At 39.0% G+C, this 17,397-nt stretch overlaps 1 long non-coding RNA gene across 3 annotated transcripts in view; it reads right to left on the bottom strand.

The window, feature by feature from the left end:
• LOC133539482 (uncharacterized) overlaps nucleotides 1–11,090 on the bottom strand; it is an 86,911-nt gene extending 75,821 nt beyond the window's left edge. For all 3 annotated transcript variants that reach the window (XR_009803397.1, XR_009803399.1, XR_009803398.1), the window contains exon 1: nucleotides 10,879–11,090. This is a non-coding gene — a long non-coding RNA (uncharacterized LOC133539482). The remainder of the gene's footprint in view (nucleotides 1–10,878) is intronic.
• Between the last annotated feature and the right edge of the window lie 6,307 nt (nucleotides 11,091–17,397).

Genomic DNA, 17,397 nt, shown 5'->3' with positions numbered 1-17,397 from the left:
AAAATATTATTAATCCACGTGTTTATTTACTGATATCTGCTTACTTTCTCTTTTAACAGGTTCTAGCTACACTTCTGTTCAAATGTAATAGTCAATTGTTCTTCTGTTTGATACTTTACATTAGTTTTGGCTGATATCACAAATTTAAGTATCGATCCGATACCAAGTAGTTACAGGATCATACATTGGTCTTATTTAAAGTCCTCATGTTTTTAGGGACACATGACAAAAATAAAATAAGATTTTGTGATGCTAAACAAATATTCATGTAATCATAGTAGTATCGCCTGGATACACTCCTGTACTTGGTATCATTACAGTGGATGTCAGGTGTAGATCCACCTCCGTAGCCCTTTCCATCCTTGTGGAGTTGTTCAATTTTGTCTCTGGTGTCTTTGGACAGCTCTTTGCTCTTAGCCATGCTGAATGTTTGGGTCTTACTGATTGTATGGGGTGGACAGATGTCTTTATGCAGCTAACGACCTCACACAGGTGCATTTGATTCAGGGTAATACAGTGGAGTGGAGGAAGACTTTTAAAGGCAGACTAACAGGTCTTTGAGGGTCAGAATTTTAGCTGATAAACAGGTGTTCAAATACTTATTTACAGCTGTATCACATGAATAAATTGTTAAAAAAATTAATTGATTGTGATTTCTATATTTTTCTTTTTAGGTTATCTGTAATACAGTGAACATGCACCTACTGTGAAAATTTCAGACCCCTCCATGATTTTTTAAGTGGGAGAACTTGCAAAATTGCAGGGTGTTCAAATACTTATTTTCTTGTTTTCTTGACTATATATATATATATATATATATATATATATATATATATATATATATATATTCAAACCACAACAAAGCAATTGCAAAAGGACTGCCCACCCCCAGACTAAACGACTCTGAAACCAATAAGGAATGTAACTGTCGCAAGAAACCTGATTGCCCTCTCAACGGAGGGTGCTTACAGACATCAGTCGTTTACCAAGCAAAGGTAACACGCAAGGACATTAACACATCTGACACGTACGTAGGATTAACCGAAGGAGCGTTCAAAACAAGATGGAATAATCACAACGCCTCCTTTAGAAACCAGACTTTGCGGAATTCTACAGAACTCAGCAAACACATTTGGAACCTCAAAGACAATAATGTTGAATATTCAATAACATGGCAAATTCTTGCATCTAGCACACCTTACAACAGTGGTAATAAAAGATGCAACCTATGCTTAAAAGAGAAACTGTTTATTATATATCATCCAGATCTATCATCCCTCAACAAGCGCAGTGAAATCATTTCAACATGCCGCCACAGACGGAAACACCTCCTAGGTAACACATGAGCCAATCACCACGCCCCTACGCCTGCCTGTACCCACCCACTCTGTGCCCTATATTAACCATTGTATGTGAATGCTCCCATTAAAATCTCCTGATGATTGAGGGAACCCCTCATGAAACAGTTCTGTAGAGATGAAGTAGTCTTGTGATTTTTCACACACCTACATATTATTATATATTACATATTATTATATATAATAATAAATAAGAATTGCGGTTCTTATTTATTATATATATATATATATATATATATGTCTGTGTGTATCCCTATTCGGATGTACGGAAACAACAGGTCAGAACTTAAGTACAGGACTGTATGAACCAAACAAATAAAATATGACAAATGTGCTCCTTTAAAATAGCTTGGTCCAAATACATTTAATTAATTATATGTAGCATACATTTATTTTCATACTTAACTAAGAATTACAGACCAAATTAAATCATGATACCATCCTGCAAAAATTTTTTCTCAGGTTTCTCTCTCTTTACACTAATTTGTTCCACTTTATTAAGCATTTCTTACATATTCCTTATTTTTTGTTTTAGGACGTCATTTGATTTGATTGAGATTTTAAAATTTTTGCGTTGACATTTCCTTTCCTTTTTGCCTGAGGGCATCATAATCAGAGAAATGTTACATTTGAAATAAAAATGTTAACATTTATCTATTTTTCTCCTGGTCCTTGATTTCCACTGGTCATCAAAAATATCAATAATCATCAATATAAAAAATGTATATTGTGATAGTTTTCAGCCCTATGTGATATTAACAAGTAGCATACACTATGTACAATTTGTTATACTTTTTTTTAAATCATCTTTAAATGTCCCATTACATTCTTTTCAGTGTTGGAGCAGGAAGGGAGGAGGTTGTGTCATTCAGTACACAAAATGAGGCCCTACATGGATCGCGGGGCATAAGGAGAGGCGGCCCTGATTTTACTGACCTATTGCTGCTGTAACATCATTCAAAAGGTCAATTTTGACTAAGAATGGACCTTTAAAATGTTACCGTATTTTCCGCACTATAAGGCGCACCTAAAAACCTCAAATCTTCTAAAAAGCTGACAGTGCGCCTTATAATCCGGTGCGTTTTATATATGGACCAATATTGAGCCACAACAGGTCTCCCAACTACGGTAAGCAGCCGCCAATTTCATTTTCCCCCGTAGAAGAAGCGCGCGGTGCATGCTGGGATATATGACTGCGCCAGGCCGTGCCGTTTCATTTCCATTTGTGTGATTATGTAAAGACCCCAAAATGGCTCCTATTGAGAGACATGATTTCAGGAAAGCAGGAATTGTCACTGAACTGCATTTAACGACGTCTCCAAATAGTGCAAAGCAATAACAATATATCAATAACTCAACGTTGCTAAAGCTCACTTCCTTAAAGGCCTACTGAAACCCACTACTACCCACAACGCAGTCTGATAGTTTATATATCAACGATGAAATATTAACATTGCAACACATGCCAATACGACCGGTTTAGTTTACTAAATTGCAATTTTAATTTTCCCGCGAAGTGTCGTGTTGAAAACGTCGCGGAATGATGACCGGTTGTAGCGGACATGTTCTTGCAGCCCAATCCAAGCTATAAATAGTCTGCTCTAATCGCATAATTACACAGATTTACGGACATCTGTGTTGCTGAATCTTTTGCAAATTGTTAAATTAATAATGGAGACTACAACGAAGAAAGATGTTGGTGGAAAGCGGCGTATTGCGGCCGGCTATAGCAACACAAACACAGCCGGTGTTTAAATTCCCTAAAGATGACGGTGAAGCTTTAATATGGAACAGATAAGGGATTTTCCAGAATTATCCTAGTAAATGTGTCTAATAACATCTGAATCGCTCCCACTGCCCTCGTCTGTTTTTTTTTTCTTTTCTTTTCTTCTAGTCCTTCACTCTCACTATCCTCATCCACGAATCTTTCATCCTCGCTCAAATTAACGGGGAAATTGTCGCTTTCTCGGTCCGAATCGCTCTAGCTGCTTGTGTCCATGATTGTAAACATTGTGCGGATGTGAGGAGCTCCACAACCAGTGACGTCACGCGCACATCGTCTGCTACTTTCGGTACAGGCAAGGCTTTTATATTACAAACCAAAAGTTGCGAACTTTATCGTCGATGTTCTCTACTAAATCCTTTCAGCAAAAATATGGCAATATCGCGAAATGATCAAGTATGACCTGCTATCCTCGTTTAAATAAGAAAATATCATTTCAGTAGGCCTTCAGGTTATTCCTCATCCACGAATCCCTCAAATTCTTCTTCTTCAGTGTCCGAATTAAACATGCCACAAGAGGTCTCGCAACTACGGTAAGCAGCCCCCTGCCTTATTTTCCCTCGTAGAAGAAGAAGCTTGCAGTGCATGCTGGGATATATGACTGCGGGAGGCGTGCCGTGTGTTTATGTATAGACCCCAAAAAGGCTCCTATTAAGAGACACGCTAACGACGCAGAGTTTAAACTCAAGGCGATCAGTCACAAAGTAGAAGACGGGAATAGAGCAGCAGCGAGAGAATTTAACATTAACAGCAGCGACACTGACTCGTTTAATGAGGACTTCGACGAGACAGAGCCGGGCATGTTGGATGCCGTATTTGCCCAACTGTTTAATTCAAACACTGAAGAAGAAGAATTTGAGGGATTCGTGGATGAGGAATAACTTAATAAAGTGAGCTTTACATGTTTATTTTGTGTGTTGTGTTGTGTGACTTATTGTTTGAGCAACGTTGAGTTATTGATATATTATTGCTTTGCACAATTCCGAAAGTTACTATATTGTGATTTCACAAATTTTTTATTTACCATAACAGTATCAGACTGTTTTTTACGTGTTTATTGAATCGGGGAAAATAATAAAACAGCTGTTTGTTCATTTTGGGAGTGAACGGAGTAGTCAGAACGCTGGTTTGTAATCTATTAATAAAGTTTGACTGACCTATCTGACTGTTTATTTGACATTCCCTTTAGCCCAGCTCCATCTAAAGCAGTGGTTCTTAACTTGGGTTCGATCGAACATTAGGGGTTCGGCGAGTCGGACTCAGGGGTTCGGCGGAGGTCAAAACACACCCGACTCATCGTGTAAATAAAAACTTCTCCCTATCGGCGTATTACGGATACGGCGACAGCAGAAGTCACACTGATTTGCAGGTGTGTAATTTGTTGAGAGTTCATGCACTGTGTTGGTTTTGTTCTTTGAAAGAGGTGATGATCATGCACGGTTCATTTTGTGCACCAGTAAATAAACATGGTAACGCTTTAGTATGGGGAATATATTCACCATTAATTAGTTGCTTATTAACATGCAAATTAATAACATATTGGCTCTTAACTAGTTATTATTAAGTACGTATTAATGCCTTATTCGGCATGGACTTAATATAACCCTAACCCTCTAACCCTGGCCCTAACCCTTATAAATTAAGTCTTTGTTACTTAGAATATGTTCCCCATACTAAAGTGTTACCAAAAACATAACTTTGTCTTGAATTTGAAAAAAAAATAATTTATTTTTCACTAAAGAAGGGTTCGGTGAATGTGCTTATGAAACTGGTGGGGTTCAGTACCTCCAACAAGGTTAAGAACCACTTATCTAAAAGATGCATAACGTAACCCCAGCCTCTACTGTTGCATTTATTCTAGGTGTCTTATAGATAAATAAATGGGTTTTAGTTGTATAGCGCTTTTCTACCTTCAAGGTACTCAAAGCGCTTTGACACTACTTCCACATTTACCCATTCACACACACATTCACACACTGATGGAGGGAGCTGCCATGCAAGGCGCTAACCAGCACCCATCAGGAGCAAGGGTGAAGTGTCTTGCTCAGGACACAACGGACGTGACGAGGTTGGTACGAAGTGGGGATTGAACCAGGGACCCTCGGGTTGCGCACGGCCACTCTTCCACTGCGCCACGCCAAAGTTTTAAAATAGGCCATTCATTGAAGGTGCGCCTTATAATCCGGTGCGCCTTATAGTGCGGAAAATACGGTACTTAAAACATGTACGGTTGATAAAAGCTTTATGGCAGCGAGAGTTTGACCCTGGAACAAAATGACTCCACATAGTTTCCTATGAGAACAAAGGGTGGAAGTCCACCATGGTGGGCAACTTTGCAATAAATCAGCTTCAACAAGACAAGCGTTCAGTCCTTTCACTAATAATCATGTGAAATCCTTTGAAACGAGACATGACGGACACTTTCTTAACTGTGTATACTCATCTGTCCACGCTTCACTTGTCTGCCAGGGTTATTTGTCCACACGTTTGCTCCGGAGGCCACGAGTGACACACCACGAGCACACTAATCACCCGCTCCCCGAGGAAAAAGAAACAGCCGAGAGGTTCTCTAATCACTGGGACTCTTGAGGCCAGATGTGAAAAGCCCTTCCTGGCTTCCACTCCGTCAGCGTGTATTCTGCCCTTGAGCCCTGGACTCTCTTATTCTGACCTCTGCTGCATCCCCGGAGAACGCTCTTTCTCCATGGCGACGGACGGCATCACCATGGGGGGGACTTAATTACACGTGAGCCAAATGCCACGCTTTCATCGCAGTGCTCGGGGTGCATAAAAAAAAAGATTCACATCCGAATTGCGGTTCTTATTTATTCCGATTCCAAATTGATTCCTAATTTTCAAAAATCGATGAAATAAACACAATTGTATTCTGTACATATACAGGCCTCAGATTATAACTTTTTAAGGTCAAGGCAAGTGTTACCTTAAAGGCCTACTGAAACCCACTACTACCCACCACGCAGTCTGATAGTTTATATATCAATGATGAAATATTAACATTGCAACACATGCAAATACGGCCTTTTTAGTTTACTAAATTGCAATTTTAAATTTCCCGCGAGTTTCTTGTTGAAAACGTCGCGGAATGATGATGCGTACGTGTGACGTCACGGACTGTCAGGAAATATTAGCAGCTGCACCACTCGCGGCTAAAAGTCGTCTGCTTTAATCGCATAATTACACAGTATTTTGGACATCTGTGTTGCTGAATCTTTTGCAATTTGTTCATTTAATAATGGAGACTATAAAGAACAATGCTGTTGGTGGAAAGCGGTGGATTGCAGCTGTCTTTAGCACCGAGACACAGCCGGTGTTTCTTTGTTTGTTGTGAAGCGGAGCGGTCAAGTGAACATGTTTTCTCTACGTCAACCAGCATGTTTTTGGATGGGGAAATTGTGATAAATATCTTACCGGAGAAATCATTGGATTATTTGTTGTCCTGCAGCAGCTGTTTAAAAGGCAGCTGTGAGCTTGGCTCTTCTCTGAGACACTTCGTGTTCACCGCAACCATCCGACCTCGAGGCATGTCTTTACAATCTTTAAAATCTCACTAAAACACTATTAAAACAATAAGCAGATAAGGGATCTTCCAGAATTATCCTAGTAAATGTGTCTAATTACATCTGAAACGCTCACACTGCCGCCGCTGTTTGTTTGTTTTTTTCCTCGTCCTTCACTATCAATATCCTAATTCACAAATCTTTCATCCTCGCTCAAATTAATGGGGAAATTATCGCTTTCTCGGTCCGAATTGCTCTTACTGCTGGTGGCTCCCATTATAAACAATGTAAATATGTGTGGAGCCCTGCAACTCGTGATGTCACGCGCACATACAAGTACAGGCAAGGCTTTTCTATTAGCGACCAAAAGTTGCAAACTTTATCGTGGATGTTCTCTACTAAATCCTTTCAGCAAAAATATGGCAATATCGCAAAATGATCAAGTATGACACATAGAATGGACCTGCTATTCCCGTTCAAATAAGAACATTTCAATTCAGTAGGCGTTTAAAGGATGCTCATATTTTAGGGCACCAAGGCAAACATTATTTTCTTTATATACACACACACCCCGGCCGAGTCATAACAAAGACTATAAAAATGGGACTCATTACCTCCCTTGGGATCAAGGGTTAGAATTGGGGATTAAATCACCAAAAAACGATTAATGGGCACACCCACCATTGCTGCTCACTGCTCCCCTCAACTCCCAGGGGGGTGATCAAGGGTGATGGGTCAAATGCAGTGAATAATTTCGCCACAGCTAGTGTGTGTGTGACAATCATTGGTATTTTAACTTTTAACACCTAAATATTTATAAATATATCTATATTTAGATAAATATATGTATAAAATATACATCAATATCAATATACAAATGTGTATATATACAGTATATACATACATATATATATATTTTTTTTTTTTGATTTTTTTTTTGATAAAACAACATCAATACATGTATTGCATTAGACAAGTAATCAATATCAGTAAGAAAAACGTTCAATATTTGTTTATGTCGAAAGTCGCGAAGCAAGGTTGGTTGCGTGAACAAAGGCTCTCTGGTGGGAGGGTTGTATCTTTCAGCACTTTTCAATAAAAAAATAATTCCCTCGGATAAAAAATGCTCCGGAGCGACGTCGCTGGGTTTTGTGCTGTATTCCATTAGTTGAAAGTGAAGTTGGTAGTGCCAACGTCTCAGCTTCTTGCCACGACCTTCTATTTTACAGGTAAGATGCATGATTTATAACCCAGCATTAACTTTTAATAACTCAAAGACAAAACAGCAGCAGCAGAAATAGCTCAAGTCCTTTCTTATAGCAGCTTTAGTGGTCCGGAGAGCAAAGTGATGCGTTACGACGCCAGAAAAAGTAGTTCCTTAGTGTTCGCTCTTACAATAACGTCGCTATGGCTTACTTAAAGGCAGATGGGGTTTTTTTCTTTGCTTTTCTACAACTGACTCCCAGCTGCATGTATTGTTAGTAGGGATGTCACATGAATGTTTCAAAACACGGTTATCATTATTACCGCATTGTTGGATGTGCTCAACAAGTACTCCTACACAGCAAGGTTTATTGACAAAAATAAATAAATAAAAAGCCACACAATAGACTTTCTTGGCAGGATAAATATGTTATATAATTATATTGTTCTGGCTACTCAAGAGCCATATAATTTTTATTTGAGTGATTAAACATGTTTATCTTCTTCTGTTTTTATTGTAAAGGTTTTTGTGGTTTTTAATGAAGAAAAAATGTCTGTTGTGTTCGTCACGTCCTTTTATAGTAATTTGTGATGTACGATACCGCGGATTTTCTTTCCGATATGATACCAAAAAAATGTAGGCTGGTATCGACGATATCGATCAAGTCATAAAAATGGGGTCCCACAGTAAATTTTTGGGGTCCTATTTTTTTTGTAAGTGTTTTGAAAACAAATGATGAATGTATGTATTATCCTGTTTCATCTCACATTCTGTATTGTGTTTGGGAAAAAGGTTGTCATAAACGGTATTTAATTAATTAAAAATAATACAAAAGAAAACCCATTTTATGCATATGTAAATGTATTTGTTCCTTTTTTTTCTTTCCTTCATGGATATAAACTTTACCACTGTCAATATTTTTTTTCTATATTTTTATTGTAATATTTTCAGAATGTGTTTGTTCTATTTTTGGCCAAAGTAAGACAATTACAAAAATCTGAAGCCGTCTTTATTTTTTGTTTTAATAGTCCGGCCCGCGTGTACACAGATTTTCCTCCATGCGGCCCCTGAGCTAAAATGAGTTTGACAACCCTGTTCTAAGTTATGGAATTACACAATGGGATTATTTTCTTACAAGGGGAAAAAGGTAGGAAAATTGTAAGAAAAAAAACTGCAAAAAAAGGCATGTCGTGAGAAAAACATTAATGTTTCTAACTAACAATAATAATTATATATAGTTTGTCACCAATAATACAAAGTTGATACAATATCTGATTATATTTACAAAATAAAATGTCAATATGGACCCCGCACAGGAAAAAGTTTTCACACCTTTGACCTAAAGTATCATAAGCATCGATATTTTGATTTGACAATCGATATTAGAGCAAAAAGATCTGGTATCAATATTTCAGTATCGATCCACACATCCCCAATATTAGAGCATGATCAATCTCAAAGAGAGCACAGCTTGTAGGTTTAATGTGCACTATTAAATATCTTAGTCGCTCTATTTGTATTTAGATTAGGGAATATTGTTTTAATATCGCTGCGGCTTGTGCAGCCCTTTGAGACACTTGTGATTAAGGGCTATATAAATAAACGTTGATTGATAAGTGTAAGAAATGTGAGAAAAATGTAAGATAATACCAGCAAAAAAAGGTGTGTAGTGAGAAAAAGCTTAATTTTTCTTACTAACAATAATAATTAAATATAAAAACTTTGTCACCAATAATAAAAAAAGTTGACACAATATCGGTTTTTATTTCCAAAAAGGTTCCCCGTGTTGGGTCAAATTAAGCCGCAGCCTCTACTCCTGGTGGTGTCCTTCCATCAATTCATTTAAGTTTCGGCTTTGCAACCATACTGCCCCCGGAACCCAAAGACTTTGGTTTCCCGGACGTTGCCCGGAGCCGTCGCTTTTTTTTTTTTTTTCTATTCCTTCACTATCAATATCCTAATTCACTAATCTTTCATCCTCGCTCAAATTAATGGGGAAATTGTCGCTTTCTCGGTCCGAATTGCTCTTACTGCTGGTGGCTCCCATTATAAACAATGTGAATATGTATCTAGCCCTGCAACTCGTGACGTCACGCGCACATACTTCCGGTACAGGCGGGGCTTTTCTATTAGACCAAAAGTGGCGAACTTTTCGATGTTCTCTACTAAATCCTTTCAGCAAAAATATGGCAATATCACGAAATGATCAAGTATGACACATAGAATGGACCTGCTATCCCCGTGTTGAGTCAAATTAAGCCGCAGGCTCCACTCCTGGTGGTGTCCTTCCATCAATTCATTTAAGTTTCAGCTTTGCAACCATACTCCCCCCGGAACCCAAAGACTTTGGCTTCTCGGACGTTGCCTGTAGCCGTCACTTTTTTATTTTTTTTTTCTATTCCTTCACTATCAATATCTTAATTCACAAATCTTTCATCCTTGCTCAAATTAATGAGGAAATTGTCGCTTTCTCGGTCCGAATTGCTCTTACTGCTGGTGGCTCCCATTATAAACAATGTGAATATATGTGCAGCCCTGCAACTCGTGACGTCACGCGCACATACTTCCGGTACAGGCAGGGCTTTTCTATTAGACCAAAAGTGGCGAACTTTTCAATGTTCTCTACTAAATCCGTTCAGCAAAAATATGGCAATATCACGAAATGATCAAGTATGACACATAAAATGGACCTGCTATCCCCGTTTAAATAAGAACATCTCATTTCAGTAGGCCTTTAATATGCACTATTAGTTACTCAGACAGTAATATGTTGGGGAAAATTGTTAATCTCTTGTGTTTATGTTAGCATTTCAGCTAGCGAGCGCGCTAGCTCATTCCTCCAGTCCGTGGGTTTACAAAAGTGTTATCACTCAAATCATTTCCACTTCAAACGGTAATACACATCGTGGGCTGTTTGACCGCAGTTCAACGTGACATCCATAATTGTTAGCTCATACTAGGAGTTTGATTAGCATGTGGAAGGCAGGTGAGTGTTGGGGCAGGTACACTACTTACAATCACAGCCTGTGTGGTCATTTCCACCCACGGACGTGTCAAAGATGCCGAGTTGGTCAACAATGTCCTCCCTGGCGGAAAGAAAGCAGGCTACTGTCGGTTGCAAACATGCCGAAACACCAAGGAAGTCCACTCAGCCATGACAGCCATGCATGTTGCCTTCGCGACTGTAGGAAATCACAACATTCTGGCACATTGCGCCTTCTTCTTCGTCTTTTGTTTAATGGCCGTTGGCAAGCAACCTTCTGGTGTGCAACTACCTTTTATTTATTTATATATATATATATATATATATATATATATATATATCCATCATCTTCCGCTTATCCGAGGTCGGGTCGCGGGGGCAGCAGCCTAAGTAGGGAAGCCCAGACTTCCCTCTCCCCAGCCACTTTGTCTAGCTGTTCCCAGGGGATCCTGAGGCGTTCCCAGGCCAGTTGGGAGACATAGTCTTCCCAACGTGTCCTGGGTCTTCCCCGTGGCCTCCTACCGGTTGGACGTGCCCTAAACACCTCCCTAGGGAGGCGTTCGGGTGGCATCCTGACCAGATGCCTGAGCCACCTCATCTGGCTCCTCTCCATGTGGAGGAGCAGCGGCTTTACTTTGAGTTCCTCCCGGATGGCAGAGCTTCTCACCCTATCTCTAAGGGAGAGCCCCGCCACACGGTGGAAGAAACTCATTTGGGGCTTGTACCCATGATCTTATCCTTTCGGTCATGACCCAAAGCCCATGACCATAGGTGAAGATGGGAACGTAGATCGACCGGTAAATTGAGAGCTTTGCCTTCCGGCTCAGCTCCTTCTTCACCACAACGGATCGATACAACGTCCGCATTACTGAAGACGCCGCACCGATCCGCCTGTCGATCTCACGATCCACTCTTCCCTCACTCGTGTACAAGACTACTAGGTACTTGAACTCCTCCACTTGGGGCAGTGTCTCCTCCCCAACCCTGAGATGGCACTCCACCCTTTTCCGGGCGAGAACCATGGACTCGGACTTGGAGGTGCTGATTGTCATTCCGGTCGTCTATATATATATATATATATATATATATATATATATATATATATATATATATATTCTTTGAAACTGTTCACTGTAATAATGACAACAAAAACTGTATTCTATTCTATTCTAACTTGTGTGTTCTGAGTGCAATCCTAAAATATCTTCCACTGCTAACCTAATATTCTCTTCCACTAACTTACTTTCCAGTATTCGCCTCTCTCTATTGTATTTCCTACAATGTATTAAAACATGTCCTACACTTTCTATCTGATGACAACACAGTCCTGTATTTTGTTTCCTTTCAATGTCAATCAACTATTTAGATACGTATGTCCTCATCTTATTCTAGTAATAATGTCTTCTTCCTTCCTATTTCTATTCCTCCTCTCCTCTGGACTTTGCAATACTCACTACATTTTGTTTTTTTATTCCAATTATCCTGCCACTGGAATTGTATTGTTGGTACAGTAGGGAAGGCAGCTATATCGCCCCATTCCTGGGTAGATCTCCCGTGAGAGGAAGATGCAAAGCAGTCGGCTGAAAATGACGGAAAGCGCCACTCTAAGTAAGAACTGCCGCAAAACATGTTTTAAAATACTTAACACTCCACTGCCATCCGGCAGCCCAAGTGGATACTACAACCCCTAATTTGTCACGTTTCACGTGTCGGGTAAACCGTGACAAACGGGACCGTATGAATCCCTTTCTTACTGTATCTGTCAAAAATGTCGACGAATCTCAACGCACAGTTTATCAATAATAGTACACTTTTTTTTTTTAAATAGGACGTCACCGGCTTTTGTCGACGAACACTTTTTTGGGTTGGTACGGAATATTGCCCCATTCCTGGGTACATCTCCCGTGAGAGGAAGAGGCAACGCAGTCTACTGAAAATGACGGAAAGCGCCACTCTCAGTAGGAACTGCTGCTAAACACATTTTAAACACTCTACTGCCATAAAGCCGCTGCTCCTCCACATTGAGAGGAGCCATATGAGGTGGTTCAGTCACTTGGTCAGGATTCCACCCGAACGCCTCACGAGGCGACGGGGAAGACCCAGGACACGTTGGGGAAGACTATGTCTCTCGGCTGGCCTGGGAACGCCTCAGGATCCCCCGGGAGGAGCTGGACGAAGTGGCTGGGGTGAGGGAAGTCTGTGCTTCCCTGCTTAGGCTGCTGCCCCCGTGACCCGACTTTGGATAAGCGGAAGAAGATGGATGGACTTCTTTAATGTGGTCCACCTCCATGTTAACTTCTGTTTTCATGCTTGCTTGTTTTGCGTACGTGAGCAGGAACCCAGAGGAATGTTACCACACCTCCCGCTTCATCTATTCTGCAGATTGCCTGAACTATTTTATAGACTAAATCTTGTCTTGTTTCTGATGCTATGTTTTTTTCATGCTGACACGACTGCTGTCCTTGCTTTATTTTCCTCTATCCATTTAAATGCCATATAAAATGTGACCAATTCCCCCGTAAAAACAGATAACTAATAATTCATTCTTTCGTATAATACTACGGTTCGTTGTTGAATGGCGGCTTCTTTTCACTCTTGCATTATTCTGTTATATTAGTGCACACAATAAACGTGACTTATTTTGTGCCAATCCAGAACAAAACATGAAAAACATGAACAGACATGTTGATATCAAAATTTATAAACACATCCAATTGTGTCGGCTTGCACCGGCTTTACCGTAAATTGATTAACGTTAGACTGACCATACGTCCTCTTCTCCCTGGACATGTCCTCTTTTTGCGGGATTGTCTGGGCTGTCCGGGTGGGGCTTCTTAAATACCTCAAATGTCTGGTGTTTTGAGTCACGGTTGCGCGTATTTTCAATGCACGTACAGGGTTAAGAAGGGGTTAAAAACAGGACAAATTGTGAAGGTGTCCACAAGCAGCAACATTCGTGAGGATGCGAGGCAATGGGTTGACTGTTAATCAAGGCATACTTGGTCAACGGCCATGCAGGTCACACTGCGGATTGCCGTATAAACAACTTTAACACTGTTACAAATATGCGCCACACTGTGAACCCAAACCAAAGAAGAATGACAAACACATTTCGGGAGAACATCCACACCGTAACACAACATAAACAACGGGATGCTACGGTATACACCTCCCGCTATCACCTAAAACAGGGGTAGGGAACCTATGGCTCTAGAGCCAGATGTGGCTCTTTTGATGACTGCATCTGGCTCTCTGATAAATCTGACCTGACGTTGCTTAAAACGATAAGTAATGAATAATTCCACTTGTAATCACAGTGTTAAAAATAATGTTAAAATTATAAAACATTCTCATGCATTTTTAATCCATCTATCGGTTTTCTACCGCACCTATTCAAGACGTTGCGTTAATGGTAAGAAGTTATTTATTAATTATTGGTTAGTGTGGGGCTTGCCCTTCTGGGGGTTCTTTCAGACCCCAAAGCACCGACATGAGAGCCTGTTTCAGGGTTACAATATTGTTTTATTTTTCAATAAGTCTCTCAGTTGCTTTCCAGCAATAGTATTTCCAGCCCCAATCCAGTCTCTCCTCCTGGCTGCTGCTTATAACAGAGCGACAGGTGATTAGATAACAAGGCCCAGGTGGGCCGTTTACGCACCTGTCGCTGCAGGCCCGCAGGCCACGCCCCCTCCACAGTTAGCTTCAGAATAACAATGTTATTACAAAGAATATGAGACCTGTTATACTCTAGAAATGTTGGTCTTACTTAAAAATGCACATGTTTAGTTGTGTTCAGTGTTTAAAAAAAAATATTATATGGCTCTTACGGAAATATATTTTAAAACATTTAGCTTTTTGGCTTTCTCAGCCAAAAAGGTTCCCGACCACTGCCCTAAAACCTCAACCCCGATTATGTCACATCAAATAGTCCACTTTGAAAAATAATTTGGGTGGAAGATTTTACATATTTTGTGTTGTTTTCCATAAAAAAAACATAGTTTTGTTTGACAAAAAAGGGCAGAAAACAAACAAACAAAAAAACAACATTAAAAAAAAGTGTAATACACTTTTAACACTTTCATACTGAAATAATAACACCTACAACTTATTCAATAAAAACATGGAAAAAATTACCAGCAGTGTTAAAGTTTAGATCAGGCCTGGGCAATTATTTGGACTCGGGGGCCAAATTTAGAGAAAAAAATATGTGTCTGGGGGCCGGTATATCTATTTTTAGGAACACTAATACAAATCCTTACAATAATGTCTGATTGAATGCTAAAAACGTTATGACAGACCGCCTTAAAAAACGTGCTGGAATTTTAAATTTTTCTATGAAGGATAAAACACTGAATATTGACAACATATGAACGTCACACCTCTTTCGATCTACATATTTTACAATCAAGTGAAACGCAACAAACAGTGAAATATGAACGCAAATAAACCCACCTAAAATCTGATACATCTGATATTTGCTGAATTTCCCACAGGGATAAATAAAGTACCTTCTATTCTATATATTACTGAGCTTTGGAACTTTGCTGTGAAAATCTCCTTCCGCGTCTGTGGAAACGCTTCCCGCCCACACTGTTTGGTGCCTCGTCTGAGCTGCTGTGACCTAGACGACCATAGTAACTAATGAGATGACCATAGTAACTAATTAGATGACCATAGTGACTAATTAGATGACCATAGTAACTAATGAGATGACCATAGTAACTAATTAGATGACCATAGTAACTAATTAGATGACCATAGTAACTAATTAGATGACCGTAGTAACTAACTAGATGACCATAGTAACTAATTAGATGACCATAGTAACTAATGAGATGACCATAGTAACTAATTAGATGACCATAGTAACTAATTAGATGACCGTAGTAACTAACTAGATGACCATAGTAACTAATTAGATGACCATAGTAACTAATGAGATGACCATAGTAACTAATTAGATGACCATACTAACTAATTAGATGACCATAGTAACTAATGGGATGACCATAGTAACTGATGGGAAGACCATAGTAACTAATTAGATGACAATAGTAACTAAGGGGATGACCATAGTAACTAATTAGATGACCATAGTAACTAATGGGATGACCATAGTAACTAATTAGATGACCATAGTAACTAAGGGGATGACCATAGTAACTAATTAGATGACCAGAGTAACTAATGGGATGACCATAGTAACTAATTAGATGACCATAGTAACTAATTAGATGACCATAGTAACTAATTAGATGACCGTAGTAACTAACTAGATGACCATAGTAACTAATTAGATGACCATAGTAACTAATGAGATGACCATAGTAACTAATTAGATGACCATACTAACTAATTAGATGACCATAGTAACTAATGGGATGACCATAGTAACTGATGGGAAGACCATAGTAACTAATTAGATGAAAATAGTAACTAAGGGGATGACCATAGTAACTAATTAGATGACCATAGTAACTAATTAGATGACCATAGTAACTAAGGGGATGACCATAGTAACTAATTAGATGACCAGAGTAACTAATGGGATGACCATAGTAACTAATTAGATGACCATAGTAACTAATTAGATGACCATAGTAACTAACTAGATGACCATAGTAACTAATTAGATGACCATAGTAACTAATGGGATGACCATAGTAACTAATGGGATGACCATAGTAACTGATTAGATGACCATAGTAACTAACTAGATGACCATAGTAACTAATTAGATGACCATAGTAACTAATTAGATGACCATAGTAACTAATGAGATGAAAATAGTAACTAATTAGATGACCATAGTAACTAACTAAATGACCATAGTAACTAATTAGATGACCATAGTAACTAATTAGATGACCATAGTAACTAATGGGATGACCATAGTAACTAATTAGATGAACATAGTAACTAACTAAATGACCATAGTAACTAACTAAATGACCATAGTAACTAATTAGATGAAAATAGTGACTAATTAGATGACCATAGTAACTAATTAGATGACCATAGTAACTAATTAGATGACAATAGTAACTAACTAGATGACCATAGTAACTAATTAGATGACCATAGTAACTAATTAGATGACCATCCATAAGCGCAGATTCCAACTATTTAAATGCTTTGTATAGTTGAAGACTTACGGTCATTAGAAAACATTACCACGGCTACAGTTTCCATCTTAAAGATCTAAAAAAATATTTGGGAATGTCCGGCGGGCCAGATTGAAAAGCTCAAAGGGCCGCATGTGGCCCCCGGGCCTTAATTTGCCCAGGACTGCTTTTGATCCATGAAGGAAAGAAGAAAGTGAATGAATGTTTATAACTGAATATATTTACATATGCATACAAATTTGTCTTCTTTTTTTTATTATTTCTTTTAATGGACTTAGTACATTTTATGACAACCTTTTTCCAAAAAACAATATAAAATGTGAGATATAACAGGACAATGCATATGTTTATCATTTGTTTTCAAAATGCTTACAATAAAGTGGGACCCCAAAAATATACTGTGGGATCCCATTTTTATGACTTGAC

The sequence above is a fragment of the Nerophis ophidion genome, linkage group LG21, assembly GCF_033978795.1.
Source record: "Nerophis ophidion isolate RoL-2023_Sa linkage group LG21, RoL_Noph_v1.0, whole genome shotgun sequence".
In the NCBI taxonomy this organism is placed as follows: Eukaryota; Metazoa; Chordata; class Actinopteri; order Syngnathiformes; family Syngnathidae; genus Nerophis; species Nerophis ophidion.
The sequence above is the reverse complement of the archived record's forward strand: the minus strand, read 5'-3'. Positions and strand labels throughout refer to the sequence as shown.